The sequence below is a fragment of the Perognathus longimembris genome, chromosome 5 (assembly GCF_023159225.1).
Source record: "Perognathus longimembris pacificus isolate PPM17 chromosome 5, ASM2315922v1, whole genome shotgun sequence".
Taxonomy (NCBI): Eukaryota; Metazoa; Chordata; class Mammalia; order Rodentia; family Heteromyidae; genus Perognathus; species Perognathus longimembris.
In genome coordinates, this window is record NC_063165.1 from 36673219 (window position 1) to 36698892 (window position 25674).

Genomic DNA, 25674 nt, shown 5'->3' on the forward strand with positions numbered 1-25674 from the left:
TGGGAAGATAGAGGCCAGTGACCTCCGCCACAGAGATGTCCAGAGCCACTCTTCCATGAGAACCTGGCCACCACTGTATCCAGATGTGGCCTTTCCAACCGTGTTATGTCTCCGATCCTTTAAGTAAAAAAGCAAAAAATCACAAATTCGTTTTAGGAAAGTGAGGTTATTACTGCGAAGGAAGCTCACCTTCCATAGACCACGGCTACCTGTACGTAGCAAATTTCTCCTACGACTGAATACTTAAAATCTGCATCCACTTAGACATAGCCAAGACAGCTTTGCAGGCTGGGAATAGTGTGTGTGTGTGTGTGTGTGTGTGTGTGTGTGTGTGTGTGTGTGTGTGTGTGTGTGTGTGTTGCACTCCCGGGTATTTTATTTCTAATTTTATTTCCATTTGCTCCCACTTCATTACCACCCTCCTCCCAATACACGCATGGCTTGTCAGTATCCAAACTTGTTCACTCCTGTCCATATTTGCCTCGGAGCTTTGGGGAAGAAGGTAAGATAGATGGAGGCGGGTAAGTGGAAGAAGGGCAGCCGGGGCAGACTACAATCGGCTTCCAGCCCAGACGCCTGTTTGCTTAAGTGGCAATAGTGGCAGGGTGTCCCCGCGAAAGGCGGCGGGAAGCGCGGTGCAGCCCGCCCGCACAGCGAGTGGAAGCGCCGCCGGTCTGCGGGTGGCAGCAGGCGATCGGGGAACCAAACGGAACCCCGGGGACTCCCACCCGCCCGCGTCGGGAGCCGGCCCCTCCGGGGTCTCTCTGAGTCGGAAAGAGGAAGGAAGCTGCGCCAGCTCGGTGCACGCTCCCCACCCCCGGTGGCGGCGATCGCTGCCCAGTTCCCGCTCCCTGGAGGCCTCAGGTGCCCATTCCAGGCTGGAGCAGAACACCGGGGCTGGCCCACCCCTCCTGCAAACTGCTCCTGGCGTCACCATCGCAGAGGCCCCGAGGACCAGGAGCCCTCCTCCGGGTACCCGCGGCCTCTGGGCGCGGAGCGCAGAAGCGCGAGCGGAGGGCGGCGGCGGCAGCTCCCAGGCGGAAGGCGCGGTGCAGACACGGTCGCGGCCGTCACCCGGTCCGGGGCGGAAGCGCTGGCCCCCGGGGGGAGGGGCTGCCGCGCCCCGCTGAGGCCCAGGACTCCGGGCTCCCGGTGGCGCCAGCCCGTGCGGGAGCCCAGCGCAGGCAGCATGGGCCCGGTCAGGTTCAGCGCCCACCCCGCCCGCGCACGTCGGCGGGGCTGAGCGTCTTCCACTTGCACACCCCGAGTCCCCCTCTCCTCTCCCCCGCACGCAGGCCCCAGCTTCCAGGCCCGCTGCCCTGGCGTCGGCCACCTCCAGGACGGCGAGTCTGCAGACGCAGCCTCCCCGCGAGCTGTGACTTCCCGGATGGGGCCATGCTTTTCTTCCAGGACAATCGGGGCTCCTCCCCTCGCAGCGATCTTTCTAGGAGGCGATCTCCTCCCTGCCGGCGCTACACTGCCAACTCCTGTCACCAAAAAGGCCAGGGAGAACCACAAGCTGAGTGTTGGGCGAAGGATCGCCACCGCTGGGGCACACACACACACACACACACACACACACACAGAGTGCAAGACGTGCGGATTGTTTTGATCATCGGGTTAGTAGGCAATAGAAGTTCTCCCAGTACGCGAGACGCCTCAAGCTTCATAAAAGTTACGTTGTTCTGGTTCATTTTTGCTTGGCCAACGACTCGGGACGCATCCTGTTACTTTTTCTGTGTGCTTCAAAGCCAACGGTAATGACAGCGGCTGGGAATTTCACAGCATCTTCTGAGACGAAGTGCAGATGGAGACTTGAGCCAGAGTCGTCCCATTAGGTCGTGGCCGGTTGGATCCGGCTCACAGAGACAGCCTGGCCTTCCTCCCAGCTCACCCACTGTAATGGGAGTTTTTATCTTTTGATTTATTTCTTCACTACCACGAGGCTGCCAGCCTAAGTACTGAGTGTGTAAAATGTAAATATTCCTCTCAGTAGCTTTACCTTTGTTAGGGATATCATTCTTAGGCTAATGAGAAGTGGAGAGTAAAAGAAAAAAGCTTACATTAAAAATAACTCCAATTACATATTCAAGATATTTAGGGAGAATCTGCCTGTATCACTGCCCCCCCCCCCCCACACACACATAAACACGTTTGCTCTCTACATGCTGTGGACTATACAAATACTATATAACATCTGTTGAATGCTAGGTATAGGAGAGGAAATATACTTGTTACTTTTTGTGCACTCGCGCAGTCCTGGGGTTTGAACTAAATAAGGGTCTAGGCACTGTGCCTTAGCCTTTTTGCTCAACTCAAGAGTTTCGTGGACTTCACTGCCTTGGGCTGGTTTCTAAGGGACCCTCAGATCTCAGCCTTCTGAGTAGCTAGGACTACAGGGGTGAGCAATGGGCACCCCTCTTTCATTTTGTTTTTATACTTTCTCCTTCAATATAGACACTGTTGTCATGCCTGCTTAACACAGGAGAAAAATGGGATACAGTGACTGGAAATAACCCGATGCGGCTCAGTGAAGAGGCAGGGCCAGCATTGAACTCAGTTTAATACATTCTACTGGCTTTTCCACTGCATGATATCCTCCAATGGGAATTTGTATAATTTGAAGCACGTCTGGGGGTTATGATGAAAACCAGAAGTCAAGAAGGACTGACACAATAACATCTCCTTATTTTCCTCATCAGAAAACTACCCCAGGGCTGGGAATATGGCCTAGTGGCAAGAGTGCTTGCCTCCTATACATGAAGCTCTCGGTTTGATTCCCCAGCACCACATATATAGAAAACGGCCAGAAGTGGCGCTGTGGCTCAAGTGGCAGAGTGCTAGTCTTGAGCAAAAAGAGGTCAGGGATAGTGCTCAGGCCATGAGTTCAAGGCCCAGGACTGGCAAGATAAATAGATAAAGCATATTTAAATTAAAAACAAAAAGAAAACTACCCCAAAATATATATCCAAAGGAAATGACGTCATTATAAGAAAGAGATGCCTGTAGCTTGTGTGTACTACAGCACTATTCACAATAGCCAAAATAGGGAATTAACCAAAGAGTCCTCACAGGAAAATGTAGCCCAAGCACACAATGGAATGTTATTGACTCCGAAAGAGAATGGAATCCTATCCTATCACTGGCAGCAACATGTATGGAACTAGAGATTAATAAAGGAAACCAAGCCAGACACAGAGGAAAAAGTACCACATATTTTCAGTCATTTGTAGAAACTAAAAAGTTGATCTTAGAGATGAGAAAGGATGGGGCATGGCAATTAGGAGGAATTAATTCTGATTTTCTACAGTGAAGGGTAACTATTGGTTATAACTGTCTATGATGTATTTCAAAATTACAAGAAGAGTATGAAGTATCCAAAAAGGTAGAAATGATTAATGTTTGAGGAAGTTAATGTGCTTTTTACTCTGATTTGACCATTACACATTGTGTATATGTATTGAATTGTCATATACTCCCCAAAGATATACAAATATTTTCAGTCAAAAATTATATGAATAAAAAAGAAAAGTCCAAATAAACTATTTGTCTGAAGACACACACCTAATTGCAAAATAGGATGCAGTAGGCTACCTCCTGATTCCTTACTAATGTCCTTTCTACCACATTGAAATCACATGGGTTCTATCCAAGAGGAGTGAAGGAATGTAAATAATTCAGCAACTTCAATAAATATACAGCCAAATCTTGATTATTCTGAGCTTTCTCTTCTAATGGTTTGCCTTCTGGATATTTGACTTTTATTAAGCTTCTCCTTCAAAGGGAGAGAAAAACTAGGTGAAACTTAATTATTATTTCCAAATTTTAACTTATGAGAACTCTAATATTAAAAAGAAAACAAAAACAAAACAAAAAAAGCGAAGGAGGTCTGGTAGGAGCAATGACTAGAAAAAGCACCTAGAATAAGACTTTCAGATAGTTCCTGGATTTTTATTTTTATTCCAATTTCCAGCCCATTGTTGATATTTGAGAACTTGATGAACTATCCTAAAATATTTCCACTTTTGTTTTGGAGAGCTTGAGAGATACAGTACTAAAAGAGAAACAACAAAGCCACTGTTCCTCTCTCCTTATCCTTAAGCACTGGACATATGTCATCATAATTGTGATTAAATAAATTGAGCCTTCTCATGTCATTTCCATTTCTACTTTCCATTCTTTGTCTAACCATTGCATCAGAGGAATAGTGGCATTCTATAAAAGAACCACAGAGCTTTTCCCTCTTCTCCACAATGCCTCTCAAATTATTTCCTTCCTTAAAATCATGCATTCATTCCTTATCAATCCTACAGGATCAAATTTGACTCATTAAGAAGCAAAACTGAGGACATAGGATATAGCACAGTGGCAGAATGCTTGCATAGATATACAAGGCATTGTTTTCCATCCCTAAAACCAAAAGGAAGAAACAGAAGGAAGAAAGGAAGGGAGGGAGGGAGGGAGGGAGGAAGGGAGGGAGGGAGGAAAGGATTCATTATATTATTTGTATAATGTCCTGGCAACTTCTCATGTGACTGAAACTTTGAGCAATGTTGAGTGAGCTATAGTAGCCCTTTGAACAAACAACACCATCCCTTGTGTGTTCTCTAACTGTCCTGTCAGTAAATGCCTATGCATTGCCCCCAAACCCTGCTTGGGCAGCACTATATCTATGAATTCTTTGCTGAATCTGGTACATCCCTCTGAGTAATAATCTCTCATTCATATGGGCTGCCACTTTTGTTCCTCATATAGTCTCCACTACAGCTTGTAGTTGGTGTTGTGATTTCTTTCTGTATCTATCTTTATGGACAGATTAAAGAACCCTTTGAACCCAAATTTAAAAACTTCAGTGTGTCTGAAAAGATAGGTAACAATGGATAATCTTGTTTACATATAAACTGTTGATTACATTTTGAAATAATGTGCTTAGTATATTAAATTAACAGATTCATTTGTTTGTTTTTTTTTCTCAAATTTTTATTATCAAACTGACGTACAGAGAGGTTACAGTATCATACGTTGGGCATTGGATACATTTCTTGTACTGTTTGTTGCCTTGTCCCTCATGCCCCCCTCCCTTCCCCCCTTTCCCTCCCCCCCCCAGGTGTTCAGTTCACTTACACCAAACAGTTTTGCAAGTATTGCTTTTGTAGTTATTTCTCTTTTTTTACCCTGTGTCTCTCGAATTTGGTATTCCCTTTGAATTTCCTACTTCCAATACCAGTAAACACGGTTTCCAATATACTCAGATAAGATTACAGAGATAGTGTAGGTACAAACATAGGAAGGTGATACAAAACATTATCAATAATAGAAACTACACATACACATAGGACGTTGAAAGTAGTTACAACTGTGATATATCACTTGTTTCCATAACATGGAGTTCATTTCAATTAGCATCATCTTATGTGTTTCTAAGGGTATAGCTATTGGGCCTTGTGATGCTCTGCTATGGCTTGCCTAAACCTGTACTAATTATTCCCAATAAGGGAGGCCATAGAGTCCATGTTTCTTTGGGTCTGGCTCACTTCACTTAGTATAACTTTTTCCAAGTCCTTCCATTTCCTTACAAATGGAACAATGTCATTCTTTCTGATAGAGGCATAAAATTCCATTGTGTAAATGTACCACATTTTCCTGATCCATTCATCTATGGAGGGGCATCTGGGTTGGTTCCAGCTTCTCGCTATGACAAATTGTGCTGCGATGAACATTGTTGTGCTGGTGGCATTACTGTGATTTTGTTTGTGGGCTTTTGGATAGATACCCAAAAGTGGGGCTGCTGGGTCATAGGGGAGTTCTATATTGAGCCTTCTGAGGAATCTCCATACTGCTTGCCAGAGTGGCTGAACCAGTTTACATTCCCACCAACAATGAAGTAGGGTTCCCTTTTGGCCACATCCCCTCCAACAATTGTTATTATTAGTTTTCTTGATATATGACATTCTTGCAACAGATTCATTTGTTATACAATCAAGAATATTCCCAAAATAATTTTTGGAATATAGGAAACAGTGTATAAACTAAACTTTTTCAAATTCCAAATTGCTTTAAATTTAGAAGCGCTTAACCTGAAAATCTCTCCTGGAGATTGAGGGAAAATATAGCATACTATCTAAACTTCAACTAGAATATTAATGAAATACACACATATCCTGATTGATGATTTTCAGAGGTACTCTGTAATTCCAACAATGAGCACTCATCCCAGTACATGATCCATAACGATATCTGTTGAATTGTTAAACTAAACTGAACAACCAACCAGCTTAAATACCCTTGGTCCAGAGGGTTTCCATTGTAGCTTAGCACAATTCCCGCTTCTTTTGTGTCTTTGATGAGATCTTAGCAGCATCAGTCACTTTGTAAATCACACCCTGGTAGTCACTTATTCTCTCAGCTTGTATAAATGCTTTTGGCTAAATTATAATTACTCACATGCTTTTGACATTTATTAGTGAAGTCATTCCCAAATGTTCCCTATTGGTAACATAAGTTGTTGAGAAATAGAGATAATTAATAGAGCAATAGAGCAGATAAGGCCTCCAAAATAAGTTAGTGGAACAGTCATTCACTTATTCAACAAATATTCTTTCATCATTCATTATGTGTCAGGTTCTGAGCCGAGCAATGGCCTCTCTGACCTGAACAGGAGCACTTTTGTATCCAACATTTTCAATCATAAATGTTGCAGAATTTCCAATTGCCAGAACCTTATCAGTGCGTAAATACATTCCATTAAATCTGGGACCACAACTATGGAATTAAAGTATTTGGCACTCCAAAGTATTTTTCATGCCAGGTTAACTCTTTAGTGAATAAGGAATTTTGTGTATGTTTATGCAAAATTGAATAAATAATTGAAAAATATTTAACAGCAACTCAGGAACACAAATATTTATAGCCTTAGACCACTTCTCTGAAAGATGGTCTCACATTTTTTATCATTAAAAAAAGATTTAAGATTTATGTTTTATTACATCAATCTCATATGCAATAAGAGATCTACAACACTAGTAATACTTAGCCTATCTAACATTTGTTTATTTCGGTATATCAGTAATGTTCACATACTCACTATAAGTAATTAATTAGAAAACACACCTGGGAAACAGTAGGTACAGCATCATTTTTAACAAGATTAAAGTGTTCCATGTACATCACTAGGGAGGAGAATGTACAACTTTCAATTCTTTAGTCCTGAGGGAAGGGAAATGTAATAAGCCATGAAGAATTAATGAAGTCCGTATTTCAGAGGTGAGCTTAATATTCTCCAATAAAAACATGTTGGGAACCATTGGCTCAAGAGACATTTTATTACAGATTGAAAAACCAGGTTTACAAAATTCTCATTTTGGGAAGTAGACTTGTGGCTCAAGAGGTAGAGCACTTGCCTAGCAGGCATATAATCCCAAGGGTCTGCCTGCCCGCCTTCCTTCCTTCCTTCCTTCCTTCCTTCCTTTCCTTCTTTCCTTCCTTCTCTCTCTCTCTTTTTTCCTCCCTTTATTTCACTCTCTCTCTCTTTTGTTCCCTCAAGGACACCAGATCATGTCTCTGTTTGCAAAAATCAATCTTAAAATATCCAATTATCTGAGTGATTCAATTCCTCAAATAAACTTTGAATTATCTCAGTAGTTACCATTCTTGTAATTATATTAGCACAAACTAGGAGAGGTAATTTCCACATTGTAGTAAAAATATTTAGAGCCAGATATTTTGGATTCAAATCCTACTTTCCCATTGATTAGTTCTGTGAGCTACAAACACCCTCCTCCCCCCCACCCCCATCAAATCCCATGCTATGCACATGCACATGCTAACCAAGCTCTCACCTACTGGACCCCTGTACCCAGTCCCTCTCCCACTGCTTCTTTCCTCTTTCTTTAATCCTTTGTGAGACATGTGGATTTCTACTGCACTGCTTACCATTAGGGAGGGATTGTGTGAAATCAAGCAATGTACTGCATGTGAAATTCCTATGTGAGTTGTACAGTGTTCCAAGTACATGTTTCTGATGTAGCTTATAAAAGTTTCAATTAAAAGAAATGCTTCTTGAAATTTAATCAAAGAAATACTCAAATTGATTCTTGGAATCACTCACAAAGTAGAATTTTCTGAATTAGATACCAATAAAACGTTTTTCAATATTTGTCCACTTTGTTTTGCTTTGTGTTTGATCAAACTAGTTCCGATGCTGCTACAGCTACTAAGAAATTTTTATTTTGATCCTAAATTAGTGAAGGAAGCATCATAATAAAACAGTCATAGTAAGTATGAAGCACTTCTCTTTACATAATTTCTTTTACTGTGATTTTTGTATAATTTACGTTTACTGTTTTGTTTTATGGAATTCATTATTAGCATGTATGTTCCAGACCTCAACAAACCATTTATGTGGGAAATGGAGACATGCACATCAAAGCGTACAAACTTACAGCTGTGCAGAATTGATAAGCCTAAAAATCTAATGTACAGCATGAGGTTAAAAATTATAGTTAATAATACTGTGCTGTATACTGGAAATTTGCTAAGAGGAAAAATTATAGGGACCTTCACTACATATACAAAAAATAATTATGTGAGCTGATCAGTATGTTAATTTGTTTGAGTGCAGTAATCATTTCCCTATATATGTATATATATATATGTGTGTGTATCAGACATCATGGTTGTCTACTTTAAATATACACAAGAAGAAAGCTGTATACGAATTTATAAATTCTGTAACTGTTTAACAAAATATCTCTGCATGTATATACAAGATGGGTCAGAAAACTTCACATTTGGTTGTGAAACTATTTTTTCTCCAAAAGGAAAATTCTAGACTAATGCTGTTCAACGTGGAAATGAGAGGAAAGTGTGTATGGATATATGTGTACATTCTAAATATATATACACACATATATATATGAATGCATATATATGAATTAACAAATAATTTCATAATGCAAAAGAACACCAATTTCTAACAAGTATCATATATCTTTTCCTATAAATTTGTTGACTAGTAATTCAGATGTATATATTTTTCATAGTAACTGCATTAGTGTTTCCCTTTTCATCGTACCTACTTCAGTAAGCAGAGAGAAAATACTGTAAAAAAATACTTTAAAAACAGTATTTTTTGTTTTGATTTTGAATAAGAAAAGGAAATGTTAACAACTTAGCATGTCCAAGTTGGCATGGAATTCCAAGATCTCAGCCTCTTGGGTAGCTAGGATTGTTGGTGTGAGCCAATACTGCCTGGCTGGTTTTCTGTTCTGTGTTATGTTTTTGCTTTATATTTTGAATAAGAAAAGGGAAATTTACAATTATAATTCTAAATAAAGTAAATAAAAAATGGCATGTAAGCCAGGCACTAGTGGCTCATGCTTGTTAGTCCTGGCTACTCAGGAGGTTGAGATCCAAGGATCATGGTTCAAAAGCCAGCAGGAACAGGGAAATCTGTGGTACTCTCATCTCTAATTAACCTCCAAAAAGTCAAAGTAAAGCTGTGGCTCAAGTGATAGAGTACTAGACTTGGATGAAAAAGCTAATCGATAGGCCCTGAGTTCAAGCTCTAGTACCAGCATTATCTATCTTTCTATCTATCTACCTACCTACCTACCTATCCCTCTTTCTCTCCCCATATGTGTGTGTGTGTGTATGTATTTAAAATTAAATCTTTATTTCTTTTTAAACCCTAGGAAGTCACAATTGTCTCAATTGAGTTGCTGAGTCAGGCTCTTTCCTAGCAGGCAAATAAACAGGATTGAGAGAGACTGGATCTCTGCAGTGGAAAGGACAGAAACTGGTAACTCTCATCTCTTTGCAAATAAGAAGTGATGTTCTCCCAAGATTTCCCTGGGAAGACTGACAAGTGAGTAATATTCACTTACTGGGTTGCAAAGGTATGCAGGGGTTTCTAATATGAGTATCTGTCTGTGTAGGCATGCTAAAGAGATTCTTCAGAGGCTAATGTTCAAGAACACTAGAAAACACCCACTAAGATTATTAATGCCTCTCCAGTTTTATAATTATATTTTCCTGATTAACTTGGTAAATTAAATTGTTCTTAAGTGGACAGAATAAAAGATGGGTTCATGTCTGCACCAGAGTATTAGAGGTGACAAAAGAAGGAGTTTCATGATATACTGTGTCAATTAGCAAATTTCATGAGGTGAAACAGTTGAAGCATCATCACAGGACAAGGATGATGGGTAGACAAACACTCACAGCAGCACCACCACTCCAGTTCATCTGTTTCCCATCTACCATGAAGAACAGGGGGCCTAATGCCTTGTTCCCTAGTTCAATACTCAGCGCTTTGGGGGAGAGCTGGGTTTGCCAGCAAGATTTCTGCAGCCACACACTTGTAGGGAATTCAACAGTGAGACCAGAGACTGGAAAAAGAGGGCTTGATTATGTGCCTGACTTAGAACACTGCATCTCTGGCCTCCATACTGTGACTTCTCCTGACTGTGGGTGTATAGATCTGATTACCATGCCTTTTAGCATATAAACTTCCAGAGAATATAGGAAATTCATACCTCTCTCTCTCCCTCTCTCTCGTTCACCCATGTCTGTCTGTATATATGTCTGTATGTCTATATGTCTCTCTGTCTCTCTTTCTGTCTCTCTCTCCCCATGTTCTAGATCAGAGTTCAGAGCTGTGATTAGCTAGTTGCTCCATTTTTTGAGATTTTCCTTACTGCCAATGAATTTTAAGTAAAATTTTTAAATAATTAAAAAATAAAATAGTAGAACTTTTTGAGCTGTTAGCCTTTTGTTCCAAGGATGAAATCATCTAGCAGCTCATTCCTGAGCACCCACTACATACTAAGCAGTGTTCTATGCCCTGTGGTTACGGCAACAAACAACACTGACAAACTCTGTGGATGTAAACTCCACAGCAAGTCAGGTGGTTATAAGTGCCGTGGACAAAAATAACACTGGGAAAGGCAATGGGGTGGGGATTCTGGTTTATTAAGAAAGGCTCCCTAAGAGGGTAACCTTAAATCAACGACCTAAAGGAGGCCAAGGGCCGGCTATGTGCAGCAGGGACCAAGAACTAGGCTTGAAGGGAAAGCCAGAAAGCTTGGGAGGTTAGTGTGTGCCTATAGAAGAGCAAGGAGATCATGGTGACCGAAAGGAGAGATGGGAGAGCAGTAAGAAATGGGTTCAGAGGTACTGGTGGACAGCATGGGCTAGGTACATTGCAACTCCAGGCTACTGTAAGGACTTGGCCCTTTGCCTTGAATGAAGTAGGAAGGCTCTGAGAAGAGTCAGCATCAGCTCTCTCATGCTCTATCAGGATCTCTCTCTGCTGTGCTGGACAATAAGAAGAAAGATACAGGGTGGATTCAGGAAAACAGGAATCAAGGTGAGAGGTGATAGTGGACAACAGCAGTAGTAGGAAGTAGTAGGAAGAGCAAGGACCGGTGGATCTTGAATACACTGTGAAAAGTACTTACTCATAGCTTGGATGTAGAGCATGAAAGAATGTGAGGAGTTTAAACAAGCAAACAAGAAGGGAAGAAGAAATTAGAAATGCAAGCCAGGTAGTCAGGGGTCTGAACTGAAAACATAGGTTTAGGAGTTCGTTTAGAGCTTTCACAATATTTAACAGTATAGTAATGGTACTAACCATTCTAGATTGACAATATAATTCTAATGGGTACAGAAACAAGTCTGTGGGTAGATATGAGGATCCTAGAGTGAGGGAAGGTTGGTAGGGTAGGAGAAGTACTAGAAAGTGTGAGGAAGAGCACTTTACTCTCTGAGCAGGAGTACTTTGACATTTCTTTGAGTAATATAGCACACCAATGTACAGTAGTAGGAAATTAGACTAAAAATAAAAAGACAGGAGAAAGATAAGAACAAGAGGAGAGAACTAGGATAGTATGCTTTGATTGATCTTTACACATTGTATGCACGTACTAAATTATCACATTACACCCCATAAATATGATATTAAATTTTTACTTAAAAATGAGACTGAAGAAAAATTTGCCTGGAGGCAGAGGAAGTCAAAGAACAGTAGAAACAGGAAGAAGTCATCCTGGGCAGTCAATATTTAGAGGCTATGCAAAAAGGAGGACCCACATCGGAAACTTAAGAAGACACACAGCAAGATGGGAGAACCAGCAGGACAGGATGATATTTGGGGCAGCTTGTCTGTGATGGGCTGTATTTGACTTTTTGTCGCCATGACAAAATACCTGATTTAAACAATTTCAGAAGAGAAAAGGGGGAAGGATTTGTTTTTATTTATATATGCAGAGTTTTCCATCCATTGTGGCAAGAAGGGTATGGTGAGCAGCGCGGTTCATATCTTGGTAGCCAGGAAGTAGGGAGAGAGAGAGAGAATATTTTACACACACTGCATACATTGGGTTCTTTTCTATTCCTCCTTTTATTCTACCCAGACCACTAAGCTGTGGCACATTGTTGCCCATACTCAGGGTAGGGCTTCCCTTTAGATGATCCTCTGTGAAACACCCTCACAGATTTACCCAAAGGTATGTGTCATTTATCTCCTGGGCTATCTTCAACTAATCAAGTCTACATGCAAGATTAACCATCATAAACCAGGCATATTGGTACATTCCCATAATCCTAGTACCCAGGAAGTAGAAACAGAAAGAATGTGTGTTCAAAGTTAGCCTGGGCTACATAACCAGACTCTGTTTCCAAAAAAAAACAAAACAAGAAAACAGAAAGGATTAACCATTGTGTGATTGACACTTGTGTCTCAGTAGTAGTGCTAAATTTGCACTCCCCACCCCTCATCTATCTTAGGACTTAAACTCAAGGTGTAGGCCCTGTCCCTGAGCTTTTGTGCTACCACTTTGAGCTACAGCACCACTACCAGTTTTCTGGTAGTTATTTAGAGAGAAGAGTCTCATCAACTTTCTTACACAAGCTGGCTTTGAACCACAATTCTCATATCTCAGCCTCCTGAGTAGCTAGGTTTACAAGTGTGAGCCACTAGCACCCGGCTCAAATTTTCACTCTTACTGATGTTTTTATGTCAATTAAATATTTTGTGGTAGCCAAGAAGAGCAAATGGCTTAATTGAGAAGAATAATCAGATCTTTACAATGCACCCCCAAGAGGAATAAAGAGGAGGACTGAGAACCGCCCTTGAAGGAAGTATGATGGGGAGTCATTGGGAAGTTATCTAACCAGTTTCAGTGTCATAACAGCATGAAAACCTTAGGGCAAAGGAAAATGGGAGGAGAGTTAAGTTTGTTGTTAAAAAAGAGGCAGAAAATTGATATGGAATGGTTGGTTGTCAAGACAAGATTTAGGTTAGGTGGGAAAAGGTGCAGTGAGCTTGCTCAACAATGGTGCCCTAAAGGTAGAAAGTGCTGTCTGAAGGGACAAAAATTCAGCAGTGATAGCCAGGCTGCAGTATGACTTGCATGTGATCCCAGGCACCTTACCATCACATAAACAATAACCACAACGATCATCATTATGACTGCAATGAACATATTAATATTATATATCTTTCTTTTGATCATATTTTCCTTCTAATTTCAAAGGGAATTCCTCAACATAGGGGCTGCACCTATGTTTGGGCCCTAGGTGCTGTAACCACTGTGCCTTTGGTTTCATCTGTTCTGAGTGTTGCTAAGCTGCTGAGAGGGGGATGGAATTAGTCACAAGTTGAAGGCTCGCCTGAGGTGGAAATGCTGGCTATTTACCCACTGAATAGGAGGGAGGAAGATGATGGGGCCACAAGTAAGCAAGTTGGTATTCACAGGGATGGAAGCTGCAGATTTATGGTGGTGTGGGGTTTTTGTTGTTGTGGTTGTTTGTCTTTTGTTTGTTCCTAATTTCTCAATGGAATAGTAAGCACAGTGAAAAACCAAAGAGGAGGATGGCAGAGGAGGTATGGAGGACTGAGGAGAGGGAAAAGTGTGAAAGAGCTTCTTAGGTGTGTGGGAGAGTGAATGGACTCAGAAAAATGTAGTAGGGTTCCAGGGTAATACTAAAAGCCCACCTGGGCTGAGGCAAAGAATTTCAAAGGAGACTAGTCAGCATGACTTGTGTGGGTTCCCCCCCCCAGCCCTATTCAGCTGTGTAACTACAGGAGCAGAGTAGGAGGAGAATTGGACTCAAGCAGAGATAGAGTTTGCCAAGGAAGTATGACAAAGAGGGAACAGGGCTGGAAAGGGTATGCAAAATGGTTAGAATGACAGACAGTGAAATTTGGAGCCAGGTAAGACTGAGGTGTGGGTATGAAGGGAATGAGGGGCACTAAAATGACGGGCTGTTTAACTGTAGTTCCTGGGATGTCAAAAATAGCTGCAGTTAAGCCCGAGAGGAATTAAACTGGAAAGATGGCCAGTGATGGTGTGAGAATGGGATGCATGAAATCAAGATGATGGTGGAATGTGCAGTTATTATCAGTAAGGAGGCCTTAAGGGAACAAATGAATAGTTTACTTACTTTGCCTTCATAATTGAATATGCTTTAGACCCTACAAAACTTGGATCTGTTCCTACAGATTTAGAAATTATCATTTATAAAAAGACTTCCACTACTCCTACTACTAGTAGTAGACTACTACTTTCCAGGAATACCACTCTTGGGCCTATAGCTGAAGTAATGTAAGTCAAGATACAATAGAGGTGCTTACACATCTCCATTCACAACGTTGACATCAGCTGAGCTACAGACACAGCCCATATGCCTTACAACTGATGACTGGAGAAAATGTGGTATAAATATATATACACAATGGAGCATTATTCAGTCATAAATAAGAATTGAAATTACATTATATTCAGGGAACTAGATGGAATTAGTGATCACCATGTGAACCAAAGTTGTCACACTATTTGAGGTTGTTAGAGCGGGAGGGAGAGGAAAAGAGAATGTCAAAGGGTGAACAGCACTGAAGTACATTGCATCTGCAAGTGAAGATAGCAAAACAAAACACACTGAAAGCTGTTGAATAATAATGGTCCTAGGGACTGGGAAAATGAGAGTTGGTATACATGAGTGGGTGGATCTGATTAAAACACGGTGTATGCATATGTGAAATCCATGATGAAACCCCTTTGAACAATGAACATACATTTTATTAAATGAATGATGGGACTACAAAACAGGTCCTGCCTGAGCTGTGGACACTACTGGGGGGAGGGGGATGGTGAACAAAACAGAAAGAACGAAGGAAGTTCAATATCGTCAAAATACTTTATGCACAAGTATGAACATGGAAATGAAACTTGTTCCAGAAAAGAGGGAAAGTGGCAGAGGCTGTGAGTCTAATAAAGGTACATTGTATGTATATGCAGGATATGTCAAAATACAACTTCCTTTTATAGCAATGCCAATATAAAAAAATGCGGGGAAAAAGTATCATCTTTGGTCTAGTCATTTCATAACGAAGACACTATCCTCTGGAAACTAGAGTATGCCAGGAACCATAACAAAAACTTTACTATCACTTTATAATAACAAACTCTGGAATACATTTAAAGAAGTACAATTAAGCTGAGTGCCAGTGGCTCATGCCTGTAATCCTAGCTATTCAGGAGGTGGAGATCTGAGGATCACAATTCAAAGGCAGCCTGAGCAAAGAAATCTGTGAGACTTTTATCTCCTACTAACCACAAAAATAAAAGCTGGAAGTTGAGCCATGGCTCAAAAAATAGAGTGCTGGCCTTGAACACAAAAGCTCAGGAACAGTGCCCAGGGTCTGATTTCAATCTCCAGGATGGGCGCGCACAGACACACACACACACACACACACACACACACACACACACACATTTTTAAAAAGAAGTGTAGTTAAAAGAATGGTCAAGTGAACCAGATATGTGTGCATTATGAAACACTCTCTGTATCTATTTTAAAAACACGTTAGAAAAGTCACGTTTGCTCCCATAGAAAATGTGTGCAACAAGCACAATTTGATCGGCAAGCTGTGGAATGTTTACCAGAGGCAATAGTTTCATGGTTTTGCTTTCTGTTTTTCTGTTAAAGCATGGGCACTGGGGATTGTCTGGAGAGGGCTTCTTGGGGGTATGCTGGTAAGGGGAATGCAGAAGTTCTGGGTTAAGACAAAAAGGCTCACAACCTGCACTGATTACTTGAAATTGTGAATCATAAGAGCCATTTCCACAAACATATTATTTTTATAACAGCACAAAGAAATCAAAGCATTATTGTTCTTTTCCTTCAAAACTTCTTAAATGTGTTGCTTTTCATATATAATTCTGCAAAAGAAATCAAAATACCCAAAAATCAACACATTTAAGAAAGTATCGTTCAAAGCTAGCTTCTTATTGGTCAAGAAAGGTAGATTGTACTCATAATCTGATTTGTTGAATTGAAACTCTTTTGTACAACTACTTAAATATAATAATAATGAAAATAAAATAAAGCCTACTTCATTGAGGATGTCTGCACCCACACTATTTACCTCTGCTAAATCATATAGCAAAAGTCTCCTCTTCCCCCTCCTCCTTCTTCCCTTCCCTGCCTTCTCCCAAAGCCAGTACTTAAATGGCCAGGAGACTTTTGCTTTCCTGGATTCATGCTCTGTTACCTAAATGATATTTTGTGCAGTTCTGTACCATAATTGGTACAAAGTTATTGACCCTTAAACTGATTTTAAGTAGTTACAAAAACATGCAAATAACTCTAGTTGTCTCCAGTGGTATAATATGGAGTGTTTATTTCTATCATTGCTGCCTTAATCTCTGGCTCAGAGCAGATAATCATTAACTCAGATTTTTAGATGTACATGATTAATTTACAGATCGTTTTGTCCCATCCTCTCATTTTACAGCTTTGCGACACAAAGCAGAAGGACCTATAAGAGAAGGATAGCCATTTCTTAAGGAAGACCCAGTCCAATGTTAAGTGTAAGGTGTAAGATGAGCAGATCAACCAAGACAGAAAGCTGTTAAGCACATTCTATAATAAAATTCAGACACATTCTCTCTTGCTAACAGACACTAATGATTGCAATAAATTAAGAAGAGTTTAGTTAGACAGTAAACAATTACCGTTGACACAGGGTGTAATCTTGATGTCCTAATTAATCTACTGACCGAAAGTTCTTTCTAGGCTAAGAACTCTGGCTCTAATTTAGCCATTATATTTTGTGTGTGTGTGTGTGTGTGTGTGTGTGTGTGTGTGTGTGCAAGTGCAAGTGCGCACATTTAATATTTACTAACTGAATCATATTCAACAATCAAGAAACAGTTCTAAAGAGCTAAGCATTAGCATTAGAAAAACACAGAGTCAGAATAAACCCAAGTTTTGTTACTCTTTCCTCTAAGAGTGATGATACTCTGACTTACTCATAGTATTATGAAGATTAACATGATTATATCTATAAGTATTCTAAGCTGCCTGGATTTAAATACTGCAGTTGGCTGGCAGTAATATTTTCTTTACATCTGATCTGTGTAGTTCGTTTTGTAATGAAATATGACTATAAAGCACAGTAACTAATCTTGGACAAGCATAGCCCATCAAGACTCATGTATCCAAACCTGCTTTCTTCTGCCATGTAGTCACCATGGGAGACTATATTTATTCTGATGAGATTGCCATTGCTTAAAACATTTTCTGAACTGCTCTTTGGAGACTGCCGTGGTGCCAGCTTATGAGGCACTGGAGAAAAACAGCCTCCTTATGGCTTAGGGAAATTATGGAAGTATATAAAGGTCTTTAAAAAGAACAACAGGGCTGAGAATTTAGCTCAGAGGTAGGGTTCTTGCCTAGAAGGCACAAGGCCTTGGGTTCAATCCTCAGCATTGCCAAAACAACAACAACTATTCAGTTACCAGGTATTTCAATACCCTGCAGAAACAATGTTCTACATAACTTGCAAAGAACTGATTTCATAAAAAGACAAATGTCAGGTTAAATTCCTATGGAGTTATTATAAGGCTCCTCAAAAGTATTTTTAAGCACATCTATGCATATTAAACTATCCTGGAAGATAGGAACAGGAACTTTGTTAATATGAAAAGTCAGACATCTAGTGTTCATTTATTTGACTAGTCATATCTTGGCCAATAATTTCAGTAAGTGATTATGTTGTACACTGTAACTGTTGAAAGATTTTTATGAACATTGGTTCATTTTGCCATTATGACCACCCAAAGATATTGCAAAGAAAGATAATATCACCTCAATTTTACTTAGGAAAAAAAACAAACCTCAAGTTCAAAAGCCTAAGAGAGAATCCCAGGATAATGAAATGAATTAACTGAAACTGTTCTTGGGACACTCTTTTCTTTTTAATTTCAAACCTTCTCTCTTTCAACATTAATACCATTGTTTTCCAAAGTATGTTATCAAGAATTCTTACACTGATCCAGGAATGATGGATTACACATGCAATTCCAGCCATTCTGGCGGCTGAGATCTCATCTCAGCAAACAAGCTGGGCGTGGTGATATGTCCCTGTCATTCCAGCAACTCATGAGTCATAAATAGGAAGATCATGATCCAGGCCTGCCTGAGAAAAACATGAGACCCTATTGGGAAAAAGGCTAAAGCAAAAAAAAAGAAATTCTCTAGTATGCTGACACATATGGTAAAGCATTTACCTAGCAAGCACAATGCTTTGAACTCAAATTCCAGTACCAAGCACACAAAACATTATGGATTCCAAACATACTCTTATACTGTGTTGTTTTGCTTTGTTTTTTCAGCATGTCTACAAATTCTTTGAATTACTTTCATCAAAGTTAGAGCCTATCAAAGGGTGTAGATAACCTGATTCTTGTTTAAGGTAGATTTGGTGACTCCATGTAAAAGTGGTAACTGTGGCTTTTGAGACTGGGTTATAAAAGGCATAATTATGGCTTCCTCCCTTCCCTCCCCACCTCCCCACCCCAGGTCATTCATTTTGGCAGAAGGCAGCTCTTCTGTCATGAAGACAGTCAAACTGCCATCTAGAAAGATTCATTTGGAGAGGAACTGAGGCCTACTAACCTTAGCATCATGAGTATGCCCCCTTGAGAGCAGTCAGTCTTAGACATACCTTCAGATAAATGTGTCCTAGCTAACACCTTGATTACACTCTGAAGAGAAACTCCCATTCAGTATCACATGCTGTCCCACTTCCAGATTCCTGGTTCTCAAAAACCTGTGTAAGGAGATGGAACTGTGTTGTTTCAAAGCCCATATATTTCAAGTAATTTGTTATTCGGCACTTCATGACTAAAAAATTCCTCCAAGTGTTCTGTGTTAGCTAAGTTTGGAAAAACTTAGTAGTCTACTCCTCATAGCCACAAAATGTACATTCATAGATTCAATCACCCGCAGATGAAAAAAATTTTTAAGTATTGGTATCAATGTGTACATGGTTGCATTTTTCTCTTATCAATATCCCTAGAGAAGTAGAAGAATGCTTTTCATAGTATGGTACTCACATTATATTAGATATTGTAAGGAACACAGAAATGATGGAAAATATAAAGAAAGATGTCTGGGCCACTTGCAAAGGGATTTGAGATTTTGGTACCCATGGAGATCCTCTCCTGCTATATTGTATAACCAGCCCCCTCCATTTCCTTGGTTGTGTTTGTTGGTGTGTTTTTGCAATATTGAGGTTTAAATGTAAGACATTATACTTTCTAGATGAGAGATCTGCCATTTGAGTCCTGTCCCTGGCCCTTTTATGTTTTAGTTATTTTTCAGATAAGCTCTTATGATTTTGTCAAGTTCTGGCCTTGGGATCCATCCTTTTATCTAAACTGTACTTCTATGTAGGTAGAATGACAGGAACCCTTATTAGCCACTATGCCCTTATTGGTTAAGATGGAGTTGTGCTAACCAGGGCAGACCTAAACCCGCATCTTGATCTTCATCTCCTAAGTAGCTTGGATTACAGGTTTAAACTTCATTGTCCAGACTCTATAACCTTCTTAAAGATGCATAACAGTTATGAGGGCATCAGGCTCTTGAGAAGCCCTACAGCTATGAAACTGGTTTTAAGTGTTTTTGTAATGCAGTCCCAATCCCCCTTTAAGGGAATATCATTCATACCAACATGGAAGAGATGGGATGCTTTGAACTGTAGCAGCACAAGTTGATACTAGCAATTGGAGTTGGCTGCAAATTTCCAAGTGAGCAGTGGGAAAAAGTATACCTCAGGTCCAGAGTTATGTTTGGTCTCTGGTGGACATTTTGTAAAGCAATGACTTGAATTCTTTAAAAATATCAATGTCATAAAAAGTAGGAGTTTTACTGTTATAAATTAAAGAAGACTAAAAAGGTAAGTCAGGTAAAAATAATCTTTGAATATTGATGTGATTCTGGATCAGGAAAAAATTGAGAAACCTATAGTAGACAGTATTTAGACAAATGGGGGAATTAAAATTAAAGACTCTAATTTGATAGTATATTATATCAACATCAAATATTAATGTCAAATAGTATATTAATGTCAAATAATAATACATGGTAATATAAAAATGGATCTTTTTCTTAGATAATATATGCTGAGATTTGTAGAGTTAAAGTATCAAAATATATGTGATTCCCAAATCATTCAGAAAATAAGTATGTGTATGTGGTGTGGTATGTGTATGTATGATGTATATGAATGTAGTATGCACATATGTATACATGTGGCTTGTGTGTATGTGTATAGTGTACTGTGTGGTATGACATTTGTGATATGTTTGTGTGTACACTTGCATGTGTGCACACACAGGGGAAAGGATAAGCAAGAAGAATAGACTGTATGGGCCTCTATCTAGACATACAACCAGACAGCTAAGGCATGAGAGAGAACATGCAAACCCTCTTCAGAATTACTGTTTTGGACTTGTGCTTGAAAAGTCGAATCAGGAGCCTTTATTAGAAGGAAGTGAATGCAGATGGACTCTTGTGACAAAGACTTGCAGACCCATGAATACTCTTAATACTGTCAGAAAAATAAGCCATGAAAGCTGAAGAGGAAAGAAAAAGCAGAAAAACAATACCAACAAACTAGATCAGCTAAAATGGAGAGCTGAAGTGGGACTGAAGAAGAGCCAGGAGACAAAACACAAGCAGACAGAAGACACATGGCATGGTGTAATTGTGTCTGAGCTAGTCTGGGCCTAAATAGGGTCAGGTCAGAGGGCAAGGTCACAGAGAGCTTGAGAGTTCATGACCCAAGACTGGCAGATCCACTAATCTATTGTCCAAGTCCCCTCCCCTGCCTCTAGGAATTCAGGCATGCCCATCACCTGGGAAGTAGGACTTCCCTGCTTCCACCATGAAGACAAGATGGTGCCAGTTAAACCCTATACCCTATCATCCACCACGTGGTCAAGATGGTACTGGTTAGATTCAGCATCCCTATTTCAGTAGCCTGAAAGAAGTAAAGAAGGAAGTGACATGACTGTTTCACACTCCCCCTATTATGGCTGAATCCTTCTTTTCCTTCAATTTTATCATGTAACTGTTTCTTCCTGACCATCAGAGTAAGGGCTTGAGTTATTCTCATTCACAAACCATCCTGTAAATCAATGTACATTCTCAACTTTCACGTGCCCAGGTATTTATTTGTTGTATACTTTATTTCTTATTTCGTACTTCTTTACAGCATATCTTTTTCTGTTTACCTGTTTGTTCCCTGGGAACATGAATAAGATACCTCATTTATTTAGCACTCTTTTTTTTTTAAGTCCTTTACCCAGGAATTGGCCCGTAATATGTATTCACAATATTTTTGGAGTAAATTTATGTCTTTTTTTCACTCTCCCTTTCCTACTATGTGGTACTTCTTAATTACTTCTCCTAAATTCAAGAAGTGTCAAGTACCTTTACATTAACACACACACACACACACACACACACACATACACACATACACACACCACTGCAGTGTTAGTGCTTCAAATCAAATGACTTGCCTCTGACATCAGACTTCCCGCAGGGCCTAGTTAGATGTTTCACAATAACCAGTGGACCTTTGGGTTGAATAGTCTTCTCCGGAATTTTATGTTCACCCAGAACATCACTATGCAATTTCACTTGGAAGTAAGGAATTTTCAGGCTGTCATTAGTTGTGTTTAGTTCATACTAGGAAATATGGATATAAACAGAGACAACAGAAACACAGAGACATAAAGATATGGAGGCAGGAATGGCACATGACAGAAACTGGAGAGTAGTATCACACAGACAAGTAACAATTAACGATTCCTGGTAATCACCAGGAGCTAGGAAAATGCAAGGAAAGATCCCCCCTCCTCTCCTACCTCCATTGAGAGTGTTCTACTGACACCTTCATTTCAGACTTCCAGCCTCCAGAACTATGAACCAATAACTTTGTTATTCTAAGCCACCCAGTTTGTGGTAGTTTGTTATGGTAATTTGTTGTGGTAAGTTGTTATACTAGGAGACACATAGTGATGATTTACACACATTTATAAAAATTTTATAGGTGTGCTCCATATACCCTTCCTTGGTAAGCCACCAGTCTAGGTCTTCAAAACTAATCACAATAACTGGCCCGGCGAGTCAAGGCACAGAGAGTCAATACAAAGAGGTTTGAGAACAAATCCCACTATTTACTGCATTATTTATGTGAGAAGCTGCTATGTAATGAGCTTCATAATGTTTACATTGTGCTTCATAGAACCCAAATTCTAGTTCTGGTTTGAATATATGTCTTCCCTTCATTGTTGAAGACTTAGTCTCTGGCTGGTGTTACTATTTTAGGAGGTGGGACTTCTCCAGAGGAAGTAGATCACTAGTGGTTTGTCTTTGGTGCTATTATCTTACCCAGGGCCCCTGCCCCTCTGGCTTACTTCCCTCCCGCTTTCAAGCCACCATGCAGATGGTAAGAACCCTTCCACCACAGGTTCCCATTGCAATGATGTTCTGCCCAAGTACATGGGGCCAATGAGCATGGACTGAACTCTCTGAAATTATGAGCCAAAATAAATCCTTCCTCATTTATGCTGTTATGTTCAGTGTTCTGTCATAAAAATGAAAAAATCTAACACCCTAGGTGCTCTGATTTTGTGAATATGTTTTTACTTCTCATTAGTTGATCCATCACTTCTCCGTTCAGATTATAATCTTAATTTCATAGTAAAGCTGCATTTTTTAGGACTGTTGTAATTACCTTGGTATTTTCTAACTATTGTAAATACCAAGAAACAACTGAGGGCTGGGGATGTGGCTTAGTGGTAGAGTGCTTGCCTAGCATGCACAAGCCCTGGTTTAATATCTCAATACCACATATTCAGAAAAAGCCAGAAATGGTGCTGTGGCTCAAATGGCAGAGCACTAGCCTTGAGCTGAAGAACTCAAGGAGTGTACCCAGACCCCTGAGTTAAAGCCCCGGGAGTGACAGGTTAAAAAAAAAAAGCCTAAATTTCTAACAATAGACTTATAGTTGTTTAATGTTGACACCTCCATAGGAAAAATCATGTTCTGGATCAATTAATAATAATCTAATAATTTTTATGATTGAATATAATGAAGATTAAGTATTAAAACTATACAGGATGTGATGATGATTTTTGTTCCAAAACCAAAATGTGTAGAGAACAATTATTTCAGACTGACAACATTTACCTTTATTCCTTCTTGAAATTCACACCAAAAGGAAAATTACATAAAAGAAATAAATTATCTCAGGGTGGTAACCCTAGAAATGAAGTAAAGGGAAATCTCCCAAGGATACGTGGAGATCTGTTCTCCAAAGGCTAAGACTAGAGAGAAACATACTAGAGTTTTTGAGAATTGACCATCAGGAAACACGGCTGAGGGGCTTCAAGTTGACATAATCTGATTCATCCTTGCATTTCTGATTGACAAAGAAGCTTTCTTAGAGGTTAGCAAGAATAGCAACAAAAGGGAAAGCTACCCTCATTATCCACATGACAGAGGGTACAGTTTAGGGAACAGCTGTTGAGATTTTCACTTAAGAAAGAGATATGTTTTAGAGAATATGTTTGATGATATGTTGATACAGTTTGACATATGTTAATATATTTTAGAGGTGTACTTTGATGATATGTTTAGATATTTCATTCTATAACATATATGTATATTTAGATGATCTATCTTATTTAATCAATAGGACTTGGATTTGGAGGTTAAGTAATAGAAGTCAGGAATGTTTTTAGCATCATCAGTGTGATAAAATTTGTGCCATCTACTAGGATGTTTATATTGTTAGGTATATACCAGAATTTAGTTTGATGAGGGCAGAGATATATTTAAAAGTTGCATCTATCATTCTTATGTCTTAATGTATAGACTACAAATTACCTTCCAAAATACCTTTTATTTCAAAGAATTATTTGAAAGAACATTCCTACTTGTATACAGAACTATGTGTTTATGGTTTTAAAAGGAAGGTGTAAAAATATTTTAACCAAATCTCCCTCATTGTTTCATTTAAAAAAAAACATATCTTACAAGGAGATGAACTGATTTGCAAAAGATCTAAGGCTTCTGTAGCAAGTGGATCTCTTTATTGACCTCTGCTTCCTCAGAACCTAAGGTAAGAAGACTCAGACAAGTAGACAGGGAGGTGCTGCCTAAGGTTTAGGAGTTGAAACTGTCAAGAAAGGGTCCTTCTCAGGGGATACCCAGGCTACAGTGTGAAGTACTTTCCACAGTGACATGAGTCATCACAACATATGACACACACAATATCTAAATGTGCTCAACAGTACACAAGATCTAGGAGCAACATTAGAGCTGTAATTTCAAAGCCTGGGTTCAGGACCCCATTGTCATTCTAACAGGCATTGAGACCAGCAATGGGCATCACACTACAGAATAAACAAACCTTTGCTGGTTTTGTGGCACAGTCTTCAGAAGTGACCCTAGTTATTAGCCCGAGGAAGTGGCCATCCTGAGTTGGTAAGTCATGTTATATCACTTCATATTCAGCACTGGGATTAGTAATGGCTCTGCTTCTCACTCTATCCTCTGCGTGAGTGAATTTATCCCAGTATTCATGGAAAATTGGAATTGGCTCAAGTGAATTTTCTGCTAATAGGGCACTTAGCAGCTTGAGTTAGTCTCATAAATAAAATAAATAAATTCTTCAGGGTGTAGTGGCCTATGCAAGAACTTTTTAAGTTCAAGGTAAATCTAGCTACATACCTTGTCTCAGAAAACAAAGAAAAAAAAAGGAAAAAGAAAACAAAGATCCCATCTCAAAAAACAACAACAAAGGTGTGAATTTGTGGAACAAATCATTCATTCCAATTACACAGAGATACATGATAAATATTATTGTGTATGTGTATTTAATCTCCCCACCTTGCAAATAATGTTCTTGCCTTTGAATAATAAGATACATAATTTCTCACATGGATTTTTCTTATCAAAGTTTTCCAAATGTAAAAATGATATCAGAAGCCAGGTACCAGTGGCTCACATATATAATCCTAGTTAGTCAGGAGGCTGAGATCTGAGAATCATGGCTAGGGTAGGTACCTTGACACTCTTATTTCTAACTAACTACCAAAAAGCCAAAATTGGAGCTGAGGCCCAAGTGGTAGAATGCCAGCCTTGAGCAATAAAGCTAAAGGACAGAACTCAGGCCCTGAGTTCAAACCCCAGTACTGGCACAGGCAGGGGAGTATAAGGGGAAACACACATAATTTAACTGAAAAAAAAAAGTTAAGAATCCTTCCCACCCCCATCAAGGCATGGAGTACCATAGAAAGTTTAATA